We start from the raw sequence: 13,232 nt of genomic DNA on the forward strand, positions 1-13,232 counted from the left end.
AGTTTTCATCCATTGTTTCTTGTATTGCCTTCTGGTGCTTTGGAAAATAAATTGACCCCCTCTTTTTTGCGGCAGCCTCTCAAATACCGGAATACTGCTATCATGTCCCCCCTAGTCCTTCTTTTCTCTAGACTAGCCAAACCCAAATCCTGAAGCCGTTCATCATATGTTTTAGCCTCCAAGCCTTTAATCATCCTAGTTGGTCTTCTCAATATTTTTTCCAAAGTCTCAATATCTTTTTTGCAATGTGGTGACCAAAACTGTATGCAGTATTCCAGGTGTGGCCTTACTAAGGCTTTATAAAGGTAAAGGCAAAGGTTCCCCTCTCATATATGTGCTAGTCGTTCCCAACTCTAGGGGGCGGTACTCATCTCCGTTTCAAAGCCGAAGAGCCAGTACTGTCCAAAGACGTCTCCGTGGTCATGTGGCCGGCATGACTAAACGCCAAAGGCGCACGGAACGCTGTTACCTTCCCACCAAAAGTGGTCCCTATTTTCCTACTTGCATTTTTTTTACGTGCTTTCGAACTGCTAGGTTGGCCGATGCTGGGACAAGTAACAGGAGCTCACCCCGTTACGCGGCACTAGGGATTCGAACCGCTGAACTGCCGACCTTTCAATCGACAAGCTCAGCGTCTTAGCCACTGAACCACTGTGTCCCCTTAAGGCTTTATAAAGTGGTACTAATATTTCGCATGATTTTTCCCAAAGGTGCTTTTTCAGGAGGCAACTGGACTCCCTTGTTTTTTGCTTGAAGACGTTTCGCTTCTGATCCAAGAAGCTTCTTCTCAAATGACCAGCTGTCTGCAAGTGCAATTCCCTACTATCCTGTCAGAGCTGAAGAAGCTTCTTGGATGAGAAGCGAAACATCTTCAAAGAAAAAACAAGAAAGTCCAGTTGCCTCCTGAAAAAGCACCTTTGGGACAACCGTGACCTGGATGACTGAGAATCTCTACAGACTTTCATACGATTCTGATTCTATGCCTCTGTCGAAATATGAAGGAATACTTTGTCTAGTTTTTATAAAAACTAAACTATTGAATTTGTCCAGAAGAAAGTACTGTACTGTAATGTTTTCAAGGGACTGAAATATTTTCCAACATGCCTAATGCTCAAAACGTCCACCATTCTTCACGCCTGTTTGGCTGCCACTGATTCTTCCCTTTGATCTTGCTTTAGATCTTGCCCTGCAGTTTCTCCCTTAACTTAGTCTCAGAGGTAGTTCCAGCTCATTAGGGATCACACAGAGAACAGGGTGATGTCATAAAGATGCAGACCAGAGCCAGTTGGGCTACTGACAGGGTGCCGTGAAATTAGATGAAGCAGCTTCTTAGAAGGTGAGTGAAGCTGAAGCTGAAGTCTAGAGCAGAGATCCCAAAACCTTGTTGGCACCAGGGATCAGGTTTTGTGGAAGGCAATTTTTCCACGGATCAGGGAGAAGGATGGTTTCGCACGCTACCTAGATCCCATGCATGTGGAGATGAAGCTTGGCTTGCAGCCTGGTTCCTAACAGGCTGTGGACCAGTACCAATCCACAGCTTGGGAGTTGGGGACCTCTGGTCTAGAGGATACCAAATAGGTATCCAGGCTGGTGCTACTGTTTCATTCAGCCTTTTGGAATCATTGATTGCTTGATCCTATTCCAAAGAATTGTCTATTTGCATCTATCAACACTTGCAACTGCATCAGCAAAGACTCAAACTTTTCTATTGGTGTGCCGAGATATATATATGTTTATGTGGGGTCCTTGGTGCTCTCTGAGCTTGGTGTTTTTCTTGCAGACGTTTCATTACCAAACTACGTAACATCATCAGTGCTGGAAGGAAGTGGGGTTTGCTCTTATTTTTATATTCTAATGGCTTGCCCTGTCAGTGTTGGTGGGAGTGTTCTCGGTGGTTCCTTGATTAGGCAAGACTGGATACTATTTAGCAAGATCATCCTTGCCTATCACCTTTACTGTGACTTTCTTTCTTTCTTTCTTTCTTTCTTTCTTTCTTTCTTTCTTTCTTTCTTTCTTTCCTTCCTTCTTTTTTCTTCCTTCCTTCCTTCCTCCCTCCCTCCCTCCCTCCCTCCCTCCCTCCCTCCCTCCTTCCTTCCTTCCTTCCTTCCTTCCTTCCTTCCTTCCTTCCTTCCTTCCTTGTAGACCATAGATCAGCTACAGAGTTTCTGGTCCATTCTTCCTTTATCCTTCCTTTCATATTTGACCCTCACATTTTACCAAATATTTGATCATATTTGACCAAATTAATAGTAGCGAGCAATGGGACTAAGATGGGAGTCAGGGTTTATCTTCAGTAATTCTGGCGAAATCGTATATTTGCCTGGGACGTTAGAGTTTTCCAAATGAGAGATTATTTTTTTTTTGGATTTCAGATTGTGAAATTGGGGGCCTATTGGAAAGGGAGGATCAGATAACAAGGAGGCAAGATATTCATCACAAAATGGAGCACAGAATGAAAATGGTCCAGGACTCTAGAGAAATTAAGCTACTAATTAATGGGTCAATCAAAAACCAAATGGGAGCATGGGAGAAGAACATTGGACACAGTATAAATTTTAACAAGTGGGAAGAGGCATGGAATAGGAATTATAAACTGACCAGAGCAGTGACTTATAAGGAAAACCAGTATAAAATGCTACACAGGTGGTATCTAGCCCCTGCTAGGCTAGCAAAGATGTATCCAAATATACACCCAAATTGTTGGAAATGCGGTCATGGGCAGGGCACCTTCTTTCACATGTGGTGGACATGCCCCGATGCGAAAAGATATTGGAGCAAGATCTGGAGACAGTTACAAGAAATAATTGGAGAAGATATTGAATTGACACCTGAAATATTTCTCCTGGGAATAGTAAAGAGGAACTATGGAAAGAAAAAGGTTTATTTAATTATACATATCACTACAGCTGCTAGACTGGCATACGCACAATACTGGAAAGAGAAAGATCTGCCAACAGAAGAACACATAATTAGGAAAATACTGGAGTGTGCAGAGATGAGCAAACTAACCCATGAAATAAATGAGGATGAGAATTCAGATTACTATACTGTTTGGGGAAGGTGGTATGAATGAATGAATGATAAAATAAAAGAAGGAGAAAAAGGTGTGCCTAATAAAAGGAATAAGTAGCTTAAGAAACACCAGGTATATATCTTGTATATATGTACAAACACTGAACTTCCGATGTAAATAGAAATGATATTTAATGTATTCTCACAAACTTAATAAAATATTGAAAAAAAAGAAAAAAGAAAGTGGTTCAGGACTCTAGAGAAATTAAGCTACTACTTAATGGGTTTAACTGAGAGTCAAGATAGAAGATGCCAAAATAGATGGTCATCTGCCTGTTGAAACCTTGGTGATTGATTGACTGATTGATTAGATGCTATTAAGTTGTTGTGAACTCTTACTGGCCACGTTGATAGACTTTCACCATGTTGACCAATTCCCGAACTAATAACTGCTTTAAGCAGGTCCATCCGCCTTGCTGCTGTTCCTCTTCTTCTTGTCTTTCCTTCTACCTTTTTCAAGTGTGATGGACTTCTCAAGAGAGCTTTGCATAGAGTTCAAAATATGACAATTTGAGCCTGGTTATTTGCGCCTCAAATGAAAACTCTGGTATTGGTTTGTTTCCTAACTCATCTGTTTTTTCTTAGTTATCCCACAAGTCTTAAAAAGTTTCCAAGGATTGGACACCCCTGAGTTAAATAAAACCAAGCATAAATGTTAAACCCTCATAAAAACAGTGGAGCACATGTAAAAAATGGGCACAGCTTTGATTGTGCATGGTGGCCACCATTTTTCCCTATTTGATCATATCCTGCAGACTTCTTTCCTTCATGCGTGGGCAAAGGGCATCTCCTAAATAGGGCAGTGTGTTTCCCGCCTCAGGAATTACAGTAGTGGCCAAAATTGTGGAAACCTTTTGGGAAAAAGTGTATTTTTGAGGTTTGATGGCTAATAACACCACTTTTTTTTTTTTTTTGGAGTTTCAAGATAATCCTGTTCCACTGCTGGAATGGCCTGGGAATAGCCCAGACCTTAACCCAATTGAAAATCTACAGAACCGACTAAAGAAACTTGTTAGTCAGAAGTGACCTAGCAATAAAACCCAGTTAATAGAAGCAATCCTTCAATCTTGGTTTCATACAGGGGTGGGCTTCAAAAATTTTAGCAGGAGGTTCTCTGCCTGGTTGATGGGTGGGTGTGGCCATACTGGGCATGGCCTAGTTGGCCTCCTGCACCACAACGGGGGGCGTCCGTTTTTGCCCTCCCCAGGCTCCGGAGGCCCTCTGGAGGCCAGAAACAGCCCCATTTCTGGCCTTCCCAAACTTCCGGTAGGCCCGCTTTTCGCCCTCCCCAAGTCTCCATGCGCACCCTGTACTTATCTGCATCAAAACGGGCCACGTGGGGACTCCTGGGAGAGGTGGGGCAGGGTGGGTGGGGCCAGCCAGGAGTGGCATTTGGGGGTTCTCTGAACTGCACAGAATCTTAGCTAGAGGTTCTCCCGAACCCTTGTGAACCCCCAGCAGCTGACCCTGGTTTCACATTATAACAGCTGCAGAACTAAAAGACTTGGTTCACTCCATAGGAAGATGTTGTAAGGCCATAATTCATGCTATAGGTTACCCAACTAAGTATTAAACTGACATGGTGTTAATTTTTGTATATCTCTTTTTTTCTATGGTGATAATTTTTGTATATCTCCTTTTTTCTGTGTATTTCACTTTTCTTCTTTGTACTGTATCTGTTATTCTAATAGCAAATCCTTCATAAAACTTATTACATTACATTCCTGATTAAATTACCTTTCCATTGATATATAATTTTATGGTACAACTCAAAAAAAAAAAAAGTGGTGTTATTAGCTAGTTTTAAAAAATACACTTTTCCCAAAAGGTTTGCACATTTTTGGCCACTACTGTACATAGAAGTGTTTCATAATGCTACAAATTCACAAATCTGAATCTTCACTGTTTCGGCTGAAAGGATCCAAATGGTGAAAGGAGGATTGGGGATGGTGTCACCGTTTTCCCGGTCCTAATTTATACAGGCTTCAACTTTCCACTCTGCATCCAGTGATGTGGCACCGAGAGGGGAAGCAGAGTGTAAAAACATTACCCTTGGCAAATTATTCTATCAGTCATCGAGCTTTGCAACAGATTCCCCTCACGAATCCATCAAAATGGAAGGCCAGCGTACGCGCAGCAGCCACAATATCAAATAAAGCTTCTTAGGTTGGGATTTGAATTTAGCCCCTCGCTGTTCCCATTTGCTAGACACCCTGTGTGCCAATTTTACAGGGGCAAATTTAAAATACAGGCATTGGTCTTGGAGAAAAATGTTGTAATGAATTAAATGAAGATGTAAAAGTAAGATAGAAATCTAATAAGAAATGATGACAAAGGAGGAATAAAATGAATTAACATAAATGTAAGAAATTTGGAAAGAATGTTGTAATAAATTAAATGAAAATATAAAAGTAAGATAGAAATCTAGTAGGAAAATGATGAAGGAGGAATAAGAGGACACAAAATATATACCCAGATGACACACTGAATGATTAATGATGCATTGTTTGTTTAAATATAAAAAAATAAAAAACTTTTTTTTTTAAAAAGATAATAAACTCCTTCCAAAAAGGCTGTGCAAATGTTCTATTGGTAGTTACTCGAGTTATGACAGTAATGGAGCCTGCACTATTTTATTTTATTTTATTTTATTTTATTTTATTTTATTTTATTTTATTTTATTTTATTTTATTTTATTTTATTTTATTTTATTTTATTTTATTTTATTTTATTTTATTTTTATTTTATTTTATTTTATTTTATTTTATTATTTTAGTTTAGTTTAGTTTAGTTTAGTTTATTATACTGTATTTTATTTTATTTCATTATTTCATTTATTTTATTTTCTATTTTACTTATTTTATGTTTTATTTATTTTATTTTATTATTTTTAAAATTATTATTTTGCTATTTATTAAAAATGTATTGACCTCCCACCTTACCACAGGATAATTCTGGGCGGCTTACCATATTGAAAAAGATAAAAAGTATACAAATAAAACACTACAAAAATATAATGCAATGAAGTTGTCACGGTCCAAAAACAACTGACCTAATTTTTATGGCCTTTTTTGTGGTAGTTGTGAGGTGAATGTGGCAGTCGTAGAATGAACACAGCAGTTGTTAAGCAAGGACAGTGGTCATTAAGTGTAGAAGTAAGGGCCAATTTTTGGCAAAAACATAAAACGTGGTCAGATGATTGTGGGACACTATTGGTTGTCAAGTGCCTGAAATCTGCTTGTGTGACTACAGGTCAGTAGTGGTTTGTCCCTGGTTCGGACCGGTTCGCAAGAACCGGTAGTAAAACCGGCGGGAGGCTCCGCCCACTGACCCGGACGTCATCATAAGTGATCTGCGCATGCGCAGAAGAGCATGCGTGGGCGCGATACGAACTGGAAGTAAAGGTAAATAGAACCCACCCCTGCTGTGTGTGTGTGTGTGTGTGTGTGTGTGTGTGTGTGTGTGTGACTGTTAGAACTTCAGATCCAGGTTGTAAATCCCCTTTTTTGGGTGCGTCGTAAGTCAAGGACTTCCTGTACTTGAGATTCTCCTTGCACAGCTTCTCCTACTGAACTAACCAAGCCGTTTCTCCGATGGGCCACCTTGTTTATCACTCAGAGACGCAATAAAAATAGCAAATGCCAGGAATAAACCTAATTCACTGTGCTACTTAGTATTTGAAATACATAAATATGTCAAGCAAAAGACCTCTAATAGACCCTTTTATCCTGGTAATAGTGTACATATAATTTTCCTCTCATTAGTACAAAAACTGCCCAGGGAAACATCAGCCCATCCTTCATCCATTTAATCTGCATTAGTTTACTTCTTTTTTTTCTTTTTTTTTTTTTGTGCCTGGGGTTTAATCTGCTTCCCTTGAAGGTATTTTGAATAAATCAATAGGAATACATGATTGTTTAATGATTTTTTAAGAAGAGCTCCCTTCGACCACAGCTGCATGATTTAGAGTGACTAATTCCACTTTTTACAATTGATCCTTCCATAACGTCAGGCCATCCGTTCCAGGTAGGTTAGGAAGGAAAGAAAGCTGGAGTGACTTGATTAATAATCGGAGAGATCTTAAAGGGACCGGCCCGGGTTTTTAAAGAAGTGCAGGTATTGATTGCTTTCTGCGGTGAGGATTCAGGTTTGCCAAGGTAAGGCTGCACAACCTCATCCATTCGCCCTGAGGATCACACGGCAGGAATCGCTTTGGATGGAAGTCTCAGGCATTTGAACAGGTTGCCTTGGTTTAGTTGCTGCAGTTTTCTTGGCCAAGGTTTTTTTTCAGAAGTGGTTTGCCCTTGCGTGCTTCCTAGGACTGAGAGAAAGTGACTGGCCAGAGATGACCCAGCTGGTCTTGTGCCTAGGTGGGAGTAGAACACGGGGTGTCATGGTTTGTAGCCTGGCGGCCTAACCACTACACCAAACTGGTTCCCTCCATCTCTCTCTCTCTCTCTTTCCTTCCCTCCCTCCCTCTCTCCCCCTGCCCCATCCCTTCCTGCTCCTGTCTCTCTCTTTCCCTTTTCCCCTCCCTCCCTTCCTCTTCTTGCCCCATCCCTTCCTGCCCTCTCTCTCTTTCCCTCTTTCCCTCCCTTCCTGTTCCTGCCCCATCCCTTCCTGCCCTCTCTCTCTTTCCCTCTTTCCCACCGTTCCTGTTCCTGCCCCATCCCTTCCTGCCCTCTCTCTCTTTCCCTCTTTCCCACCCTTCCTGTTCCTGCCCCATCCCTTCCTGCCCCTGTATCCCTCTTTCCCTCCCTCCCTTCCTCTTCCTGCCCCTGTAACCCTCTTTCCCTCCTTCCCTTCCTCTTCCTGCCCCTATATCCCTCTTTCCCTCCTTCCCTTCCTCTTCCTGCCCCTGTAACCCTCTTTCTCTCTCTCCCTTCCTCTTCCTGCCCCATCCCTTCCTGCCCCTGTCCTTCTCTTTCCCTCTTTCCCTCTGTTGGAAGAAATGTCCATCTGGGTTCAGTTCCAAATGGAGGGAAAGACACTGGAAACATGGAGGCTGATTGGAAAGATGGTTTAATGGAGCAGAACCATTAAGCACGTGTGATTCTGGGTAGCTGACCACATGGAGAGGAGAGTGAGCGGTATTTGTACCCTCTCTTGGGCTTTGAACTTGAGCTTCCTGTTCCTGTGCCAAGAGCATGTATTCTATTGGTTGCTGTCAGACTCCCATGGGACCATGTGGGGTCATTTCTGTCTTGAAGTCACGTTTGGTTGAACCTTGGGCTAATGTAATGTAGGGGCTTGGTTATACCATGAAGTGAGCTCTGCTGATAGATAATCCTATTACGTCCTGGAGGGTCATGTCTTAATCCTATCACCCTGGAGCTGAGGTCTTTTGTTTCGTAGATAGGCTGGCCCAGTCTTAATGTGCATCAAATATCTGCTGAGGGCAGGAAGCTGCTCTTTGTCTTTAAAAACACGTTTCTCCTTTTCTCATCCAGGGAAATATAATATTCTGCCTTTTTTAATATAGCTCAAAATATTTAATTCTTCTAGGTGGTGTAACTTTCTACACCTCCTTCACTCCCTTTCTCTCCCCCTTTCTTCCTACCCCTGTCGCGTATCTCTCTCTCTCTCCCTTCTTCTTTCCCTCCTTATCTTTTCCTGCCCCTGCCTCTCTTTTTCGTTCCCCCTTCTTCCCACCCTCCCTCTCTCTTTCTGCCCCTATCCCTTCGTGTATATTTCTCTCTTTCCCTCCTTCCCTCCCTTTCTCTCTCCCTCTCCCTCCCTCTTACTGCCTGTCCCTTCCTACTCCTTTCTCTCTCTCCCTTCTTCCTTCCCTCCCTCTCTCTCCCTGCCCCTGTCCTTTCCTGCCCCATCTCTCTTTCTCTCCCCCTTCTTCCCTCCCTCCCTCCCTCTTCCTGCCCCCACCCCTTCCTTCCCCTGCCTCTCTCTTTCCCTCTTTCCCTCCCACTCCTTTTCCTTCTCCTGTTCTCTCTCATCTATTATCCCTAGAAAGTGGAGAATGCATGTGTGTGTGTGTGTGTGTGTGTGTGTGTGTGTGTGTGTGTGTGTCTATATATATATGTATGTATGTATGTATGTATGTATATATTTGTTTTGGATAACTGTCACGGCTTCTTTGATTGGTACTTGGGTGAAGAGGGATATGACATCGAAGCTCACGAGTAGGTCACTGGGCTGTAAGTTTTGTTGCTTTATGATGTCTATGAACTGGAATGAGTTTTGTCATATCCCTCTTCACCCAAGTACCAATCAAAGAAGCCTTGACAAATATAACCCCCCCAAGCACATCTTAGATCTGACCAACCACTGCCTATCCAACACATACTTCATCTATAATGGACAGAAATACAAACAAATAGAAGGAGCACCCATGGGATCACCCCTCTCACCTGTCATTGCCAACCTCTATATGGAATACTTTGAAACCCAAGCTCTAGAAAAATCTGATCACAAACCCAAACTCTGGCTCAGATATGTAGACGACACCTTCATAATCTGGCCACATGGGAAAGAAAAACTGGACAACTTCCTCACACACCTCAACAGCCTACACCCCAAAATACAGTTCACCATGGAAACAGAAGCGAACAACCAACTTCCCTTCCTGGATGTCTTAGTCTACAGAAAATCCAATGGCTCCCTAGGACACACTATCTACCAGAAGAAAACACACACAAACCGCTATCTGCACGCACTCTCACACCACCACCCTGCCCAGATCAACTCTGTAGGCAAGACACTCATTTCCAGAACAAAACGCTTAGCTGACGAACAACACCTAAAAACCGAACTACACACTCTCACTAACGTACTAACATCCAATGGATTCCAAAGAAATAAGATCACCAACCTAATCCAAAAAGAAACCCCCACTAAAATCCAAGACAGAGAACAAGAAAACGGCAAAGCCCTCCTCCCATACATAAAAGGCACCACAGACAGAATAAGCAAAATCCTCCACAAACATAACATCAAGACAGCATTCTGCACAAACCGAAAAATATCCACCATCCTAAGGAACCCCAAAGACAAAATTGAGTTAGAAAATCAAGGAGTATATGAAATCCCATGCACCGCCTGCCCCACCACATACATCGGACAAACCAACAGACGAATAAGTGCACGCATAGAAGAACACAAGAACTCAGTCAGAAAAGAGGAACCAACTTCTTCCCTGGTCCAGCACCTTAAAGCCACAGGACATGATATTGACTTTAAAAAGACCAGAACTATCGCCAAAACTGAACACTTTAACAACAGAATAATCAGAGAAGCCATCGAGATAGAAAAACGCCCACACAGCATGAACAAACGAGACGATACCTCCCGCCTACCAGCCATTTGGAAACCCGCCCTTATTGACAAACGAGTCCCTAACACGACGAATGACACCAGACCCACACTCACGAGAGCCACACAGGATGTCACCACCACACATCCACGCAGAAAGCAGACTCAAACCCACACTGATAATGAGCCACGACCAAGGACCAGAAGCCAGACCGCAGCTGCATCATTAGCCACTTTAAACCCCTCCAATCCATACATGAAGCAGACTGACACCCACCATGAAGAGCTCGCACGGCCACAAACACGAAGCCAAACAACAACAACGCAGCTCACCAGCTCAAATCCCCCTGCAACTCAGACTAAGCTGAGCACAACCAAGCCCCCACCCAAACAGAACACACCCCCAGCCAATCAGAGCACAGCCAAGTCCCCACCCAATCAGCTCACACCCCCACTAGCAGTTAAAAGGAAGAGACAGCTGCGATCTCACATTGCTCCTGGAAGCACGAAGCCGAGAACACCAGCCTGAAGATGACGAATGAGACTTCGTCGAAACGCCGCCAAGAAACCTTCAATTTTACTTGGGAGAAGACCCGAATAACCAAAGACCTACACACACACACACACACACACACACACACACACACACACACACACACACACACACATATATATATATATATATATATATATATATATATATATATATATATATGCATATTCTTTCTAGCCAGGTTTTACCTGGCTAGAAAGAATATGCACATAAAAGCCTACGAAAAAGGAAAAAAGATACACACACACACACACACACACACACACACACACACCCAGATACCACATGCACAAACATTCCTTTTATACCTCTACTGCGACACATACAATAGCAATGTTGTCTTGGCACTGACATTCTGGGACAAGAGTAGGGAAACTTTTAAAGTCAAAATCTTTATTTCCTCAAAGAATTAGGCTTCCACATTCCAGACCCTCGGATCTGAGCAGCCAAATTAATATATTCTGCAAATAAGCCTAACTGGCAAATTAAAACATTTCGTGGTAAATCACAGGACAATAATAAAATCACAACAAAAGCATAACATTTGCAGCAGAAAGATTTAAATGTCTTATAAATATCAAATAAGTTCTATTTTGGGAAGTAACATGCAAGTGCCAGCTTTCTATTTTGGAACCGGAAAGCCTCAAATACTGGAGAGCTGATAACTCCAGAATAAAATATTATATTTCGCTACACTTCTTAATTAACATCCTTAGCAGCTTTGTCTTTCTGTGTTGTAGCCATCATGGCCAGTGGAGGGATGATTCTCCTCATAAAACTTCTGGCATTTAAATGTAGTCATAAAACCAGAGCAACTGAAGACAGCAAAAAGATCAGACTGTATTTTGTACAATCACTTTGGTCATCTGACCATTATGTCCTCATAAGAATAACAGAATAGCAGCTTTGGAAGGGACCTTGGAGGTCTAGTCCAATCTCCTGCTCAGGCAGGAAACCTTATACCAGTGGTGTCAAACTCAAGGCTCGTGTGCCGTATCCGGCCTGGGAGGGGGGTGCTTAAATCCGGCCTGTGAGGCCGGCCTGGAAATATCAAAGGACCGGCCTGTGGTGCCATTGCTGGCCAAAACGGACCGTGTGCGACAGAGATGGGTTTCAGCAGGTTCTGACCAGTTCTGGAAAATCGGTAGCGGAAATTTTGAGTAGTTCGGAGAACCAGTAGCAAAAATTCTGACTTGCCCCGCCCCCATCTATTCTCTGCCTCCCAAGTCCCAGCTGATTAAGAGGAAATGGGGCTTTTGCAGTAACCTCCCCCTGGATTGGGGAGGGAATGGAGATTTTACAGTATCCTTCCCCTGCCACGCCCATCAAGCCACGCCCATCAAGCCATGCCACGCCCATCAAGCCACACCCACAGAACCGGTAGTAAAAAAATTTGAAACCCACCACTGCCATGGAGTGCTTGAATCTGGCCTGTGGGGCCAGCTTGAAAATATCAAAAGATCAGCTTACGCTGCCTCTGCTGGCCAAAACGGGCTGCATGCAGCCCCCACGCAGTCCATTTTCGGCCTCCCCGGCCTCCTGTAGCACTCTGCCAGCCAAAACCAGGAGGCCTCGGTTCTTCTTTCATTTCAGGTACAAGCTGGGAGTTACCTGATATCCAAGAATGAAATAAAACAGGACTCTCCAAACATGGCAACTTTAAGACTAGTGGATGTCAACTCCTAGAAGTCCGGGAGTTGAAATCCACACGTCTTAAAGTTGCCAAAGTTTGGAGACCCCCCTGCAGCAAAAGAGACAAGCAGCAATATACTTACCACCATATAAAAGAACTTCATATACAGGGAAGGCAAACATATGTCAAGGGTATATTTAATTCTAAAGAGTGGCACTCCTCATTATTTCTTCCCACTATTTACAGGGATCTGAGCAGAAACCTTTTTGAGTATCTAATTATGTACCAGCGGTGCCCTGACAACTTTGATGGAATGATATAAGAGCAATTGCGACAAACTCTGCGGAAGAAACGTAGCTAATTCTTGACAGCTGTCCCACCCACTTCTTTCTGCTTAGCATGCAGCAATTATGCAGGGACGGGCTTTGACCTTGGATAATTTTGCCATTCCCATTTTAAGGAGACCTTCCATGTAGCCAGCATGTGAATCGACACACTCACATTTACGTTCCATTTTTTAAAAATGTGAGCTGCTGAGAGTCATTGTTGATTGTGGGGAGTGGATGGGCCATACAAATACCTTTAATAAATAGAATTAGTCACTTACAAAACAATAAATGGAGACGTGGAGGAGAATATGCTGGAAAACAGCCTAAAGATAAAAACATTGGAAATCAGTTGGGGTGAAAAAGAAGATGATGGATGATA

Source organism: Pituophis catenifer, unplaced genomic scaffold (assembly GCF_029215685.1).
Source record: "Pituophis catenifer annectens isolate HBS135680 unplaced genomic scaffold, rPitCat1.0.hap2 SCAF_8, whole genome shotgun sequence".
Taxonomy (NCBI): domain Eukaryota; kingdom Metazoa; phylum Chordata; class Lepidosauria; order Squamata; family Colubridae; genus Pituophis; species Pituophis catenifer.